Below are 16,971 nucleotides of genomic sequence, written 5' to 3' on the forward strand. Positions count from 1 at the left end.
AATGCAATCAAGTGTATCTTGCTCATTTAAAGGGACGATACAGTTTCAGTTGAGATGGTACTTGAGGTTTCCAACGTTTTTTGATGATTCTTTTTCAGACAATGAAAAACCCCTTATGAAATATTGAAGAACATTTGGAATTCCCTCAGAATTATATTATAATTCTGAAGGAATTCCAAACGTATTTGATAAAAGTTGCATGACTTTGAAATAGCTGAGATATCTAGAACAAAGCGATTCTTTAAAAAGAAGGTGGGACCCACCTTAGGACCCACCCTTTATAAGGATCGCTTTGTTTTACTTGGTCTGTGGATTATTTCTCAGCCATTTCAAAACCGATTTTTATGAAATAAACTTTGAATCCCCCTTTGTATGGGTTTTGGTTACGTTTAGACGGTGATCTTTAACTTCAAGGTTAGCTAACTTCGAGAATAAGCTCTTGTTCCTCTTAAAAGGGGATGGTACAGTTTGTACAGATGGTACAGACGGGGATTCAGGTCTTAAATCTTTGAGATGTGATTAGAAACCACTTGTACGAAATATAAAAGAGCATAGGATACAATTCTGAAAGGAAACGTTTATCATATAGAAAATCGGTTTTGAAATGGCAGAGATATCCAAAACCATAGAGGTCCTAATATATAACGTGCCTAATAATGGTGTGCCCTATCTTTTACTCGGTCGGCTTTGTTTTACTTTGATGTTTGAAATCTCAGTCATTTCAAAACCGATTTTCATCAAATAAACTTTTCATTTTAGGATCGTATTCTGTCTAATGAATATGTTAACAAGTGGTTTCCGATTATCTTGAACAAAAAGAAAAATGTTAAAATCTAAATCCACATCTCAACCGAAACTATACTATCCCTTTAAAATGCAAGAGCTTATCTTTTAGCTAACCTAAAAAGCAAAGGATCACCGTATGAACGTTGCCTATAGTGATGAGGATTTGTCAACTCCTCTGCTTCCTCTCTGATAGTCATGGTAGCGCTTTTGTGGAGTTAGTATGTCTGTTAAGAGTACCTTGAAAGATTTCAAAAACTTGATCATCTAATAGTCAGTGTGTTTATGCAAATAAAATGGTCATGCTCTTTGCATTTCACTGGAATTTCGCCTGTTAAGCTGGTTTCAAATATTTCATCATACCTGAATTACGATGAATTATACCTGATCCCAAGTTCATTGTGGAATGGCTCTCGCATTCCCCCATAAGCCCACATCCAAAATCTTACAATACTAATGTTTGTGCATACATTCGCACATTTTGGCCACGGTTTTTTTTTTTTTTTTTTTTTTTTTGGGGGGGGGGGGTCTTTTTTTATTTGTTTGTTTATTTGTTTGTTTAAGCCCATTAACCGCCTCCATCAAAAGACAGGCTATTTTATAATGAACATTGTGACCTTCAGAATAGCATCCGGGTTGTTAGGGCTTCCAACTTCACCACTGCGTTGTGCACTGCATAGTGTACGCCGAATAATACTGGGGTGCACGTCACGAGACCGTCACCCACGGGTCATACAACCCACGAGTCACAAAGCTCACGAGTCATACAGCCCACGAGTCATAAAGCTCACGAGTCATACAGCCCATGAGTTATACAGCTCATGAGTCATACAGCCCATGTGTTATGGAGCTCACGAGTCATACATGCAGCCCGTGAGTTCGTCACCAGCTTACAATGCCCACGAGACCGACACATTAAGCCCTGTGTTGTATCTGTCGAACTCGTGGGCTTGTTTTTTACCCAGTGTCGAACTCGTGGGCTTTATTTGCCCAGTGTCGAACTCATGGCCTTTATTTACCTAACAGTGTCGAGCTCATGGGCTGTATGAATCGTGAGGTGTATAACTCATGGACATCTTTTCAATGTCGAACTCATTGGCCGTATGACTATAGTGGGTGTCGGTTTTGTAGGATGCCCCCGAATACTGTAATGCCTGTGACTGACAATGCCCTAATACAGCATAACTGCACATACAGGCTGTTGACCAAACTAAGTAGCGAAAATCAGAATATCTTCACTGATAATTGAAGAGCGGCCCCAAATCTTAGCTCTTTCAAAATCAATTTGAAGAAAGTTGTTTTAATTATTTACAAAAATTCATTTGCCTCATCATCAAAGCTAACGTTTTATAGATCAACATTAAAAATCGTAAAATTTTGCTGATTCTTTAATGGTTGCCAAGGGACCTGAAAAATCAAACTTTTGTTTTACTTTTGAAATCAAGCAACTGCGCAGGACTTGTATAAATGTCTGTATATAGTTATAGGCAGATGCCGCAATTTTAGAAATGACATTAACAGCTGTAGATAGACAAGGAAGGTTGTCAGAAATCTCTAAGCCTATAGGCCTTAGAACTTACACTAACGCCATACATCATTGGAACGACATAATTTTGCAAAAATTACAGTCAGAGTTTGCCTATAAGGAAAGACTTGCAGCTGGTACTGATTTGACTTTATAGGACCTAGACAGAAGAAACGAAATGACTGCCGATTCATCAAAACAGCTTTCTAGGTCAGAGACACATTTTCTATAGTAAATCCTTAACATCAAGCTGAATAGATTGATTCCATGTCTTTATACATAGAATGGGATTCACAGAGAGATGAACATTACAGAGGTTCTAAGTCGCTCATATCTTTAATTAATATGTGTTTATGAATGCTCAAAATATGCAAATAAGTAACATCAGCACTGAAAGCCCAATTTCAAGCACCTTTTGCCCACAATACAGGCAAACCAACACATTGTGTTGTGTAGGGCATCGTTCTGGGGGGAAATTGGTTTCCGTCGAATTAAGCACATGAAAATCAAAAGCATCACTCGATTAGGGATTGGTCTGTTTTTAAAAATTGTTTAAATGAGCAGGCTTATGCCAAATTCTTTCAAATCGTATACTATGTATGATTAAGTACTAAACATAGTGCAGATTTTATGCAGTTTCTTCCGTTTACATGTCAGTTATAACGTGCAGGCTCAAGCACTATATACAGTGTAGTTTCTGCATATCACATAATAATGAATGGGACACATTGCATGCTAGTGCTTACTACGTATACTCAAATGGATAGCTTCATTATTAATGTGTCGTGTATCCACTTACACGGCTTTTCATATTTACACAATGGATCATCCCGATGCTGAAATGGCTTCATATTCAATGAAGCGTGCTGTGACTGAATTGCATTGTCTCATTTATCAACATCATGGTGGATGTGGACAGGTAACGGGGTACATTGTGTCTTTGTTGTCAGAGGCCCGTGTATGTTGGGAACACACGGCTCACTGAATACTGCCTGCAGGTTGAAGACTGTTAGATTAGCTTGAATTTGCTTCTTTTTTTGTAGGCCTACTTTAAAACAAAAATTGTTTATAAAAATGACGTATAGTAAATTGTTATTTATCATGTTTAAAAGTGATCCATGTATTACAAAACTTGGTGTTTTTATTTTTTAAGTGGACCACTCTTTTCCATAGTTATTATCCCCTGTCAACCTTCCAAGCATGCATTTAGATGTTCTCAGTTATTCTACTTTAATAAGTGTACATAATCATAACTTCACTATTTCATAACTTCCGTAAAAATCATTTTTATCAGATTTGATCACACTTTAAGCTACGGTCACAAAGGTTCGTACGAACGATGCGTTCGTACAAATGTCACTATTCGTACGAATTCTAGAGTTCGTAGAGATTCGTAGATATGGGGCACAGATTCTTACGGCCTTCTTACGAATTTTGTACGAACGCTGTTTAATTCGCAAGAACAACTTAAGACCTTTTAGAGCAACGAAATGATTTTCAGTTATACAATGGCCCTAGAATTCGCACGTTTTTCGTAAGAATGCCTTGATTGAGTTATTCTTTCGTCAGACTTACGGCCATCTTACGATTTCTTTTTGTCGTGAGATGGTCGTACGTGCAACTCATGGCAATCTCAAGCCATTCGCTAGAAGATTCTACTACTTTCTTTTTATATTTGTCGGGTTGTTAACAAGACGCTGCCGTGTCCTGTCAAAAATTCTGTAACAGTTGAAAGTTGTATACTTCAAGATGGCAGTAGTGCCGAGGAGACTACAACTGCAGCTATAGTAGAAGAGGAGGAGGTTGTTGCTCCAACTCTCCTCCTCTAGCTCCTTTCTCCTCATATCCCTCCTTTCTTTTCTTGTTATTCCCCTTCCCCCTTTTCCCTTTGATTGCGTTCCCTTTTAGTCCCATATTAATAACAGAGATGCTTTCTTGTCGAACACCTAGAGCAAAGTGAGGATTTGAACTTTTTCGCGCGTTTGGCTTTTTTATACCCCCTATAAAACTCAACAGTTGCATAAAATGACTGTGTACCTACGCCTCACGAGTCCCTTATACGAACGCCTTACAAACTCGAAGAGTTGTTCCTAAGAACGCCGTACGAATCTCCGTTCGTATAGGCGTTCTTACGAAAGACGTATATGAGCCCTCTATGAACGACTTAAGGCGTTCTTACAATCATCGTAAGAACTTAAGGCTTCTAGAATATTGTCTCTCGACCCTGGAAAATCTTAAATTGCGTATAGTTCTTACGATGTTCGTACGACGCTCGTTCGGCCGCCTTACGAAGAGAGGGTTTCGTACGAGGTAAAAAAAAAAAAATCTTGGACAAGACCATCGACAAGGCTACGAACTTACGAACGGTCCACGAACGTTGGATTCGTATATACGGCCTTGTTAAGAAGATCTTCAATAGTTCGTAGCAGTTCGTAGAGGCATTTGTAACCAAGCCTTTAATGTGCTTGTAGGACTTTTCTCTTTCTTTATAGAGACTAACTGTTTTTTGTCCAGCATTTTCACTTTAAGAAAGAGTAGTTTTCGCTCGCTTAAACCAACACAAGATTAGAAACACTTGATAAACGCATTGATTTTCTGGCTGTCAGGTCGTTGTTGACATATCAAATATTTAGAGTACCGGTTTCGCATAACTAGCTGGATACGTATAGCATGTATAAGAGGATGCTCATCGCAAAGTCTATAGGCCTACCGCCCCCTATAGGGCTCACACGGGTAAATATTTCCCCCATAGAAACATGTGTTAAAATTCAGAATTCAAAAAACTCTGTAGAATAGCCGGGAGAAATGAGGTGTTTCATCTTCGGTAACCTGAAAAAGTGAGATATAACCTTTCATCCATCAAATTTCCAAGAGGGTTCTTCACCTAACTAGTTCGGAAAGCCATACTACGAGTTCTTTTTACTCAAAAATTACATATTTTTCCATACACAGTGGCGGATCCAGAGGGGGCGCACAGGGCGCATGCCCCCCCCCCTTTATTTTCCGTTAAAAACAAAAGAAGTAAATATTTTTAAAAAATAAATGAAACCCGGAAGTGGCACCAGAAATATTAGTTGCGCCTCCTCCCCCCCCCCCACCTTAAATTACAGAATTCCTAGATCCGCCATTGCTACATCATGCACCAATCAATCATCCCTGAGAAAAGCTTTCATCTCCCAACTGAAATGCAGTTTGTAGAAGAATTCATACTCAATATCTGCTGCTTTTCAGGTTTTTGCCAAACTACATTTCTGAGTTTAATCAATTTCATTTTCTTTATTCATTCCATTATATTTACAGTGTTAGCCCCATAGGCAACATTATGAGGGCGCTATCACTGACTCTGAAGCACCGACACAGTCATGATGAGCTACTGTACTAGTATTCAATGTGAAGGTACAGTACTTGTAAAAGTGGAAATTTTCGCGGTGTTGAAATTTTCGCGCATTTCGCGCGACCAGAAACTAGCGCGAAAATAAAAGCACGCGAATATTTTTGCTGCCGTATGTTCCTGTGCTTGGTGTCTTGATTCCGCGGAATAAAAAACACGCGAAACTCTTCTCACCCGGCCAAGCGCGAAAAATTAGTCGCGTGAAAATATCCGCTTTTACATCAGGTTGCTGTTTGCATAGAATATGTTGCTTCATGTAAATAACGATATTTCATTTGAATACTTCATGTATAGTTTTGTATATAATGCACTGTTCTTTCGCTGTATTAGTAAGGTTGAAGAGACTGTCCAAACTCTAGCAGTTATAGAATAACGATACTTCATTTGAAAACTTCATGTAGTTTTGTAATGCACTGCTCTTTCGCTGTATGATTGGTAAGGTTGAAGAGACTGTCCAAACTCTATCAGTTAGAAGGCGTTCGTTACGAACAATAGAAAATAATGCATACTGTTAGAGAGTATGCCTATATAGAAAAGTTGTCCATGGCAGTATATCATACTTTTGCTGTCATTTTCGTACGTTTGTCATTCAGTTTGATAATCACGTCATTCAGAATCGCTCGAGAAGACATTGCCATGAAGACATTCATTCAACTTTTAAGTTTTCTGTCATTCAATTCATTGAAGAGTTTTATTGAAAATGAGCAAAGCGCCATTTTTAAACATTTCAAAGTAAGTCCATCATCAGATAGAACAAAATAAAACCTTTCCAATAATACCTCACTTGAAGTAATGCCTCACTAAGTTTTGTGACAACAAGGACTATTCTAAAAGTTATTATAAACAATATTCTTTATTTTCTTGTTATTTTCTCTGTTTTTTAGCAAATATCTCAACTTAATGAGAATGCGATAACTCTTCAATTTATTTTACTCTTCGTCAAACAATTAACGAGCATTTTACATTATTCAGACTAAAATGCTCGTCGACTCGTCGGTGAAAGAAAAAGTAGAGTGATCCGCAATTTTTGGCACGTTAAAAACTGTGTTTGGAACATTTTCGTCTCAAGGCAAATGAGTATATGAATATAAAAACGACCCAAGTCCACGGAAGACCATTTCGAGTAAACTTAAAAAAAAAACTTCATATCTTTTTTATTTGTCCAATAATATTCTATTTAACTGTGATGGGAAAGCAACATTGTTTATACAATTAGAACATAATATACATTATTATGACAATTAACATTTACATTAATTGTGGAGAGGCCATTTTGTGTGATGGACTTGGGTCGTTCTTTGATTCATATACATGATATTCTGCTATAGAGATGAGAGAAGGACAAGAGAGGGCGCTATAATATAAATGTAAGAATGACCCAAGTCCTTCATTCTTACATTCATATAAGACTTAACTCATTTATTTCAGGCACTTCCGGGGGTAATTAGGATTTATCATTTATACACAAGATGAGTCCATGCATAAGCTACAATTTCCCATGTCAAACTGAATTTGGCCAAAAATTGGACTTGGGTCGTTCTTATATTCAGGTCTTCAAATGTGTGTGCCAAGTTTCACTTTCAAAAAAGCGGAAGTCAGTTAGTCCGATCCGAATTATTTTGTTCTGATTTATCGCAATTTTATGCCGTTCCCGTGCATAGCGATGCACTTTCCATCACATTCGAATAACAAGTCATTTAGTCTTGCACATCATCATCACATGACAATGTAGGCTATAACAATATGCCAAATTTCATGAGCTTTGTTCAAAAACTATTATAGGCTTATAGATCTATCCGCAATATTTGAAAAGGACCGAAATCATGCCTGTCCTCGGATACCACCCGTGGTCTTATCGACATTTGCAACAGAACGAGAAGTGGACTTACCTGTTGTTGTTTTGCTGTTGTTGTTGTTTTGTCGCAAAACGCATTGAACCGTACTATTTTTTATTTATTGGGTTTTTTTTTACTCTTGGTGTGTATTTCCGAAATTAAATCATCTTTCATTCTTTTACATTGGTAACCAAAATTCTTAACTGATCTTTATGTCACTCATTCGCTACGCCAACGCGGTTTAATCCTCCTCCTTCCGGATCCCCCCCCCCCCCCCCCAAAAAAAAAACAAACAAACAAACAACAACAACAACAACCCCGATTTTAAAAGACCCCTCCCCCCCCCCCCCCCCCCCCTAAAAAAAAAGGAAATGGATTCATCGGGTTCTGCCAATAGACTTTTCAACAAAGAGTATCTAGAAGCGCACGCAGCTCGCAGTGCTCTTTGCTTTTCATGTTCAGTGCGTTGTACAATACTAGTATTGTGTCTGTGCCATACTGCCATATCATATTAAACAGCGCCCTCACTGAAAAAAAAAAATCAGTTCTTGACAACGACGCGAGTCTTCTTGAACCATGGATGTTGAAAACAAAACAACTTAATTACTATACTTTAGTGAATGGAGTATTTCCAAACAAAATAAAATTCAATACACAGCACCGTAGTGGGTAAAACACCATCAAAAATTATTGTCACGATCCGAAACATAGAAACTCAGTGAAAACTAGGTGCAAACTAGAAGCTAAGTTGTATTCAAATACTAGTAAATGAACACGATGAAGTAGTGAAGTAACATTATTATACAAAATTTGGTTAAACGTCATGTTTGAACACTTTAAAGGAAGGTATATACTAAGTTCATGATCAGCGATAGGGCAAACTATGAAACCTATATCCCACGATAGGGTGGGTCTGCCTGACTTGTAATATAAACTTTCGAATCTTCTTGAAAGTCATGAAAAAATTCATGATTTCTTCTTATTTTTTTTTGTGTGTAATTAGCTGCTTTAATACCAAATATCTCCAAGAATCTTCATGACCCATTTTGCTACCAGACAGGTGAACTATTTTGGGTAGAACATATAGGTCCCTACTCAATAGGCCTATAGAGTTCTCTGAGATCGCCTAGTAGGACCTATTAGCCTACATTCATAAAACATCAAACGTGATGCTTTGACTAATCTGCTACTTTACTTCTCAAAACACCCTATTTAAACACTGCTTGCCTATATATCACAGCGTTCTGAATTAAAGAAAAATATAGGCCCGTAGGCTTAGACTATATATAGGCACTATACGCATTTTATGAGTATCGAACATTATTATTGAGTAGGCCTAAAAGCACTATTGAGCAGTAGGTTCATAAACTGAGCAGCACTTTGGGTTCTGATAGTTTTCTCATTGTTCATTAAATCTATTTTTCATAGGCCTATATACACATGGACAACATACATATCATCAAAGAAATATAAATTTTTCGTCAACATTGCAATCATGACTAATTTCATCCATTGGGCCTTTAAGTAGGCAAACCCTACTCGGTGGTAGTCTGTTTTAACCGCTAAGTAGGTATTTTTTGTTTGCTTTTTTACTCATCAACATAGGTACTGTCCGGAATCCCCCCCCCCAAAAAAAAAGCAAACAAACAAACAAACTAAACAAAACAAACACGGTAACAGCAACGACAACAGAGAGCTATTCGAGTAGGATTTTTTATTATCAATAAGCTCCTAAAGAATCTTGCCAATTCTAGAATCATTCGAAAACAGACTTTTTACAGTTCTGCATTTCATTTTATTTCATTCTATATTGGTAACTAGAGCTCTGTTTGGACCAATCAAAATCATCCTTTTCTTTGACTAAAAAACATACATTTATTATCTAATTAACATGGGCGTCACCAGGGGGGGTGCGTTGGGTGCGAACGCACCCCCCTTCAGATCCTTAAAAAAAAAAAAAAAATCAGTCTGCGAGCGACCTCAACGCCGGACGCTAAATAATTATTCTTTTCTATTTTTTTTTTAATATTTTGCACCAGGGACACACACACACACACACACACACACACAAAATCGTCGGCAAAAACAGTTCGCACCCCTGGTTCTGGCAGCACTGATTTTTTACATATCTATTAGTATTCTACAGTGTTTACTATTTATCGACCGTACTGTACATCCGTACGATACGGAGCACTTATACACGTTTGCATGTACGTGTGCTACTTACAAGTATGTAGGGACTATGTACGTTACTTCTGACCAATCCATATTGCCAGCCCAAGAGCGAGCCTTAGCCTCATTAAAAAAAGAAATGAAAAAAAAAAATGGAGGGGCAAGCATATCATTTTGCCCACCCCCCCCCCCCCTCTCCATAATTCCAGAGACGAGAAGATTGTCTTATCTTTTTTTTTTTTTGACAGAAAAACAAAAAGTTACCACCATAAAAATATTGGAGGGGCAAGCATATTTTAATTTTGCCCCCCCCCATAATTAATAATTCCCGAAATGAGAAGATTTTCTTGCTTTTGAAAGAAAACAAAAATGTTGCCCCCATTAAAATATTGGAGGGCAAGCGCACCATTTACCCCACCCCACATAATCATAATTCCCGCGATGAAAAGATTGTCTTGCTTTTTTGTTAGAATTCAAGAAATCTGTCCAATCATTTCACCCAAAAGCAGTGGGGTAACTACGGAGGGGGGTGCGCCCCCTCCCAATCCGCTGGTAAAAAAAAAGAAGAAGACTTACCGAAATAGTAGTTCAAGTGTTAGTAAACTGCTTTTGAATGAATTTCCAAAATTTCTAAAGCGAAAAAAAAAAATAATATAGCTTCAAACGGCAGTTTTTGGACAGTAAAATGTCAAAATTTTCAAGCTCGCTCGCTCCTCTCGCTCGCAATTAGTCGTAATGTCATTTTCCTGAAGTTGCTGCCAGTAATTGCCGGCAGATGCGCCTGGTGCGCCCCCCCCCCCCCTTGATTTCCAAAGCGAAAAAATATAGCTACAAACGGCAGTTTGGGGACTGTAAAATGTCAAAATTTTCAAGCTCGCTCGCTCCGTTCCCTTGCATTTAATCTTTATGCCATTCTTCTGATGTTGCTGCCAGTAATTGCCTGCAGTTGCGCCCGGTGCGCCCCCCTTAATTTCCAAAGCGAAAAAATATGGCTAAGAACGGCAGTTTTGGGACTGTAAAATGTAAAATTTTCAAGCTCGCTCTCTTCGCTCGCTCGCATTTAATCGTTATGCAATTCACCTGATGTTGCTGCCAGTAATTGCCAGCAGTTCCGCCTGGTGCCCCTCCCCCCTTAATTTCCAAAGCGAAAAAATATGGCTAAGAACGGCAGTTTTTGGACTGTAAAATGTAAAATTTTCAAGCTCGCTCTCTTCGCTCGCTCGCATTTAATCGTTATGCAATTCACCTGATGTTGCTGCCAGTAATCGCCAGCAGTTCCGCCCGGTGCCCCTCCCCCCTTAATTTCCAAAGCGAAAAAATATGGCTAAGAACAGCAATTTTTGGACTGTAAAATGTAAAATTTACAAGCTCGCTCGTTCCGCTCGCTCGAAGTAATCATTATGCTCTCCTGATATTGCTGCCAGTATTTGCCCGCAGTTGCGCCCGATGCGCCATCTTAAATTCTAAAGCGAAGAAACATAGCTACAAACGGCAGTTTGTTTTTTTACTGTAAAATGTCAATATTTTCAAGCTCGCTCGCTCGCTCGCTCGCATTTAATTGTTACGCAATTCTCCTGATGTTGCTGCCAGTAATTGCTGGCAATTGCGTCCGGTGCGCCCCCCCCCCCCCTCCTTTATTTCCAAAGCGAAAAGATATGGCCCCAAATGGCAGTTTTGGGACTGTAAAATGTCAAAATTTTCAAGCTTGCTCGCTCGCTCTCTCGCATTTGATTGTTATGCCATTCACCTGATGTTGCTGCCAGTAATTGCCGGCAGTTGCGCCCGGTGCCCCCCCCCCCCCCTTAATTTCAAAAAAAAAAAAAAAAAAATATGGCTACAAACGGCAGTTTTGTGACTGTAAAAATGTCAAATTTTTCAAGCTCGCTTGCTCGCTCGCTCCCATTTAATTGTTGTGCAATTCTCCTGATGTTGCTGCCAGTACTTACCGGCAGTTGCGCCCGTTGCACCCCCACCCCTCCTTTATTTCCAAAGCGAAAAAATATTGCTCCAAATGGCAGTTTTTGGACTGTAAAATGTCAAAATTTTCAAGCTCGCTCGCTCGCTCGCTCGCATTTAATTGTTATGCCATTCACCTGATGTTGCTGCCAGTAATTGCCAGCAGTTGCGCTCGGTGCGCCCCCTTTAATTTCCAAAGCAAAAAGATATGGCTACAAACGGCAGTTTTGGGACTGTAAAATGTCAAAATTTTCAAGCTCGCTCGCTCGCTCGCTCACATTTAATTGTTATGCAATTCTCCTGATGTTGCTGCCAGTAATTACCGGCAGTTGCGCCCGTTGCGCCCCCCATCCGTCCTTTATTTCCAAAGCGAAAAAATATGACTCCAAATGGCAGTTTTTGGACTGTAAAATGTCAAAATTTCCAAGCTCGCTCTCTTCGCTCGCACGCCTTTAATTATCATGCCATTCACCTGATGTTGCTGCCAGTAATTGCCAGCAGTTGCGCCCGGTGCGCCCCCCCCCCCCCTTAATTTACAAAGCAAAAAAATATGGCTGCAAACGGCAGTTTTCGGACTGTAAAATGTCAAAATTTTCAAGCTCGCTAGCTCCGCTCGCTCGCATGTAGTCGTTATGCCATTCTCCTGATATCGCTGCCAGTAATTTGTCGTTTCACACCGTCATTCCATAATCCATTTATAGGGGGTACAACCTCCTCCGGCACTTCCACACCCTTGCTCGCTCCCTCGCATACTAACCCCCCCCCCCCCCCCACCTCACCCACCCCCACCCCCACCCACCCCCAAGATGAAATCCTAGCTACGCCGGTGCCCTTTCCCCGCTTGGTTTCCCTCAAAAACAGTAAAAGTCTAGGGATTGAGAGCTTCCTATATTCCAAATGTCTGTCCAAAAAATCTCGTTAACATTAAGTGTCAAAACGCACCTCCCTTGAAAAAAAGCTGGTGACGCCCCTGATAATGAAGTGTTGATGATTTTAGAACCGATCGAGCTCATTCGAAGGGATAGAAGATGGCCCGGATAATCTATCTTACATGTGCAGGATTATTCAGTTGCGGATAATACAGTATAGACACTTAGTGCCACGGAAATGGATCTAATAGCAGAATAGTACAAAATAACAATGATCCATTAAGGTGCAATGATTAGCAAGAGATTATCAAAGCAGAGGGGTGCAATAGATAATAGTATTATATAATAACATACAATTCCAATTACAGTGATGGTACCGAGCTTCATGTTTGCTTATACACTGTAAACAAATGCGTTTTCAAAGCAGACTTGAATCTATCTGTGATTTGTCTTAATTTCTGAGGTAAATTATTCCATGAGGTAGGGTCATTGAAAGCAAATGTTCGTTCTCCGTAAAATTCTCCGTAAAATAGGTGGCAGGTTCGAATCCCGCTGGTTCTTTTTTTTTCTCCAGAAATAACATGTTTGTTAAATAAATATCAGTAGTTGAGATCTTACACATTAATTTTTGTACTGAGGTAGACAAAATTAATGAAATAATGTAAGCAAAGTGAAGACAGAATGCTGCGTGGAAAGCAATCTTTACTGGGTTTCTGAAGGAAGCATTTCGTCATAATTTAGTTTAGCTGATCTGCATGAATTCAGTGAAATGACCAAAAAAAAAAAAATATCAGAACTCTAGTATCTGCGTCTTTCTTTGTCGCAAAGCCTGAAAGGTCTTTACTATGGATGAAAGAAATGATGACACGTTTTTCATATACGACTATATATACATATGGTATTGGATATACGTGACGAAATGAATAGACTGCAAACGTCTTCGACATTTTCTTTTTGTTTCGATATAAAAGAATTATATAGACGTTTGAGTAAAACTGGCAAGTATTTGTCTACACATTGTGAAATGTACAGCACTTTCTTGTATGTTTTCAATTACAAATATCTTACTTGAACTGCATGTTGATCATATTCATGAAATAAAATGATATGGAAGCTGGCTCGGGGTTTGAAAATTAATTTTGTGTAAAATGATATGAGCATAATTATATACATATAAATATTGTCAAAATATGCATTATTCTTTTTTTTCATGAGCCATTTGGCTAGAAATACAGAATAAAAATGAATGGAAAGACTACACGCTGTATGAGTATAGGGTAATGATTCTGCATGGTACCGATTGATGTCTGCGTGTGACATGATATTATAATTATTTGCAATTCACTGTAAATTAAGTTGTGATGTCATGAACGCCGCCGTGACTCACTAACCGTAATCCAGCTCGTAAGCCGTATCCTATTATATTCATTTCATCGATCGTTTTTGTGTTCTGGTATATATACGATTTTTGAAAAATAAGTGAACTTTGAATTATCATAATAATAGTATTCTTGTTACATGGTAAGCAAAGCATAACATTTCAGAAAAGCGGCTGAGAGAGAGAGAGGAACACAAAATTGTTAAGTCTATATTCCCCCTCTCTATGCATTGAATTAACAAACAAATCTGCTTTGATATTATGGAAATAATAATACAATGTTTACAAATGTGTCTCTGTGTGCGTGCGTGTGTCTGTGTGTGTGTGATATGAAATCTCATGGGCGTCACCAGGGGGGGTGCGTTGGGTGCGAACGCACCCCCCTTCAGATCCTTAAAAAAAAAAAAAAAAAAAAAAAAAAATCAGTCTGCGAGCGACCTCAACGCCGGACGCTAAATAATTACTCTTTTCTAATTTGTTTTTATATTTTGCACCAGGGACACACACAAACACACACACACACACACGCACAAACACACAAAAATAATAATAATTCGCACCCCTGGTTCTGGCAGCACTGATTTTGTACATATCTATTAGTATTATACAGTGTTTACTATTTATCGACCGTACTGTACATCCGTACGATACGGAGCACTTATACACGTTTGCCCCATCCCACATAATCATAATTCCCGCGTTGAAAAGATTTTCTTGCTTTTTTGTTAGAATTCAAGAAATCTGTTCACCCAAAAGCAGTGGCGTAACTACGGAGGGGGGGGGGTGCTAATATAAAATATATAAAATATAGCTACAAACGGCAATTTGGGGACTGTAAAATGTCAAAATTTTCAAGATCGCTCGCTCCGTTCGCTCGCATTTAATCTTTATGCCATTCTTCTGATGTTGTTGCCAGTAATTGCCTGCAGGTGCGCCCGGTGCGCCCCCCCCTTAACTTCCAAAGCGAAAAAATATGGCTAAGAACGGCAGTTTTGGGACTGTAAAATGCAAAATTTTCAAGCTCGCTCTCTTCGCTCGCTCGCATTTAATCGTTATGCAATTCACCTGGTGTTGCTGCCAGTAATTGCCAGCAGTTCCGCCCGGTGCCCCTCCCCCTTAATTTCCAAAGCGAAAAAATATGGCTAAGAAAAGAACGGCAGTTTGTGGACTGTAAAATGTAATATTTTCAAGCTCGCTCGTTCCGCTCGCTCGAATGTAATCATTATGCTCTCCTGATATTGCTGCCAGTATTTGCCAGCAGTTGCGCCCGATGCGCCCCCTTAAATTCTAAAGCGAAGAAATATAGCTACAAACGGCAGCTTGTTTGTTTTTTTTTTTTACAGTAAAATGTCAAAATTTTCAAGCTCGCTCGCTCGCTCGCTCGCTCGCTCGCATTACATACGCAATTCTCCTGATGTTGCTGCCAGTAATTGCCGGCAGTTGCGCCCGGTGCGCCCGCCCCCCTCCCCCCACCTCCTTTATTCCCAAAGCGAAAAAATATGGCTCCAAATGGCAGTTTTGGGACTGTAAAATGTCAAAATTTTCAAGCTCGCTCTCTTCGCTCGCTCGCATTTAATTGTTATGCCATTCCCCTGATGTTGCTGCCAGTAATTTCCAGCAGTAAGATGCGCCCGGTGCGCCTCCCCCCCCCCCCTTAATTTCCAAAGCAAAAAAAAAAAAAAAAAAAAAAAAAAAAAAAAAAAAAGATACGGCTACAAAAGGCAGTTTTGGGACTGTAAAATGTCAAAATTTTCAAGCTCACTCGCTCACTCGCTCACATTTGATTGTTATGCAATTCTCCCGATGTTGCTACCACTAATTACCGGCAGTTGCGCACGTTGCGCCCCCACCCCTCCTTTATCTCCAAAGCGAAAAAATATGGCTCCAAATGGCAGTTTTTGGACTGTAAAATGTCAAAATTTCCAAGCTCGCTCTCTTCGCTCGCTCGCATTTAATTGTTATGCCATTCCCCTGATGTTGCTGCCAGTAATTGCCAGCAGTTGCGCCCGGTGCGACCCCCACCCCCCTTAATTTCCAAAGCAAAAAAAATATGGCTACAAAAGGCAGTTTTTGGACTGTAAAATGTCAAAATTTTCAAGCTCGCTCGCTCGCTCGCATTTAATTGTTATGCAATTGTCCTGATGTTGCTGCCAGTAATTACCAGCAGTTGCGCACGTTGTGCCCCCACCCCTCCTTTATCTCCTAAGCGAAAAAAGATGGCTCCAAATGGCAGTTTTTGGACTGTAAAATGTCAAAATTTCCAAGCTCGCTCTCTTTGCTCGCTCGCATTTAATTATTATGCCATTCACCTGATGTTGCTGCCAGTAATTGCCAGCAGTTGCGCCCGTTGCGCCCCCTTAATTTACAAAGCAAAAAAAAAAATATGGCTACAAACGGCAGTTTTGGGACTGTAAAATGTGAAAATTTTCAAGCTCGCTCGCTCGCTCGCTCGCATTTAATTGTTATGCAATTCTCCTGATGTTGCTGCCAGTAGGCCTAATTACCGGCAGTTGCGGCCGTTGCGCCCCCACCCCTCCTTTATTTCCAAAGCGAAAAAATATGGCTCCAAATGGCAGTTTTGGGACTGTAAAATGTCAAAATTTCCAAGCTCGCTCTCTTTGCTTGCTCGCATTTAATTATTATGCCATTCACCTGATGTTGCTGCCAGTAATTGCCAGCAGTTGCGCCCGTTGAGCCCCCCTTAATTTACAAAGCAAAAAATATGGCTACAAACGGCAGTTTGGGGACTGTAAAATGTCAAAATTTTCAAGCTCGCTCGCTCCGCTCGCTCGCATGTAGTCGTGATGCCATTCCCCTGATATCGCTGCCAGTAATTTGTCGTTTCACACCGTCATTCCATAATCCATTTATAAGGGGTATAACCCTCTCCGGCACTTCCACACCCTCCCCCCACCCTTGCTCGCTCCCTCGCATACTACCCCCCCCCCCCCCCCCCCCCCCCCCAAGATGAAATCCCAGCTTCCCTCAAAAAACAGTAAAAGTCTAGGGATTGAGAGCTTCCTATATTCCAAATGTCTGTCAAAAAAATCTCGTAAACATTT

Source organism: Diadema antillarum, unplaced genomic scaffold (assembly GCF_040938485.1).
Source record: "Diadema antillarum isolate AM-2024a unplaced genomic scaffold, OU_Dant_1.0 seq00000799_RagTag, whole genome shotgun sequence".
Classification (NCBI taxonomy): Eukaryota; Metazoa; Echinodermata; class Echinoidea; order Diadematoida; family Diadematidae; genus Diadema; species Diadema antillarum.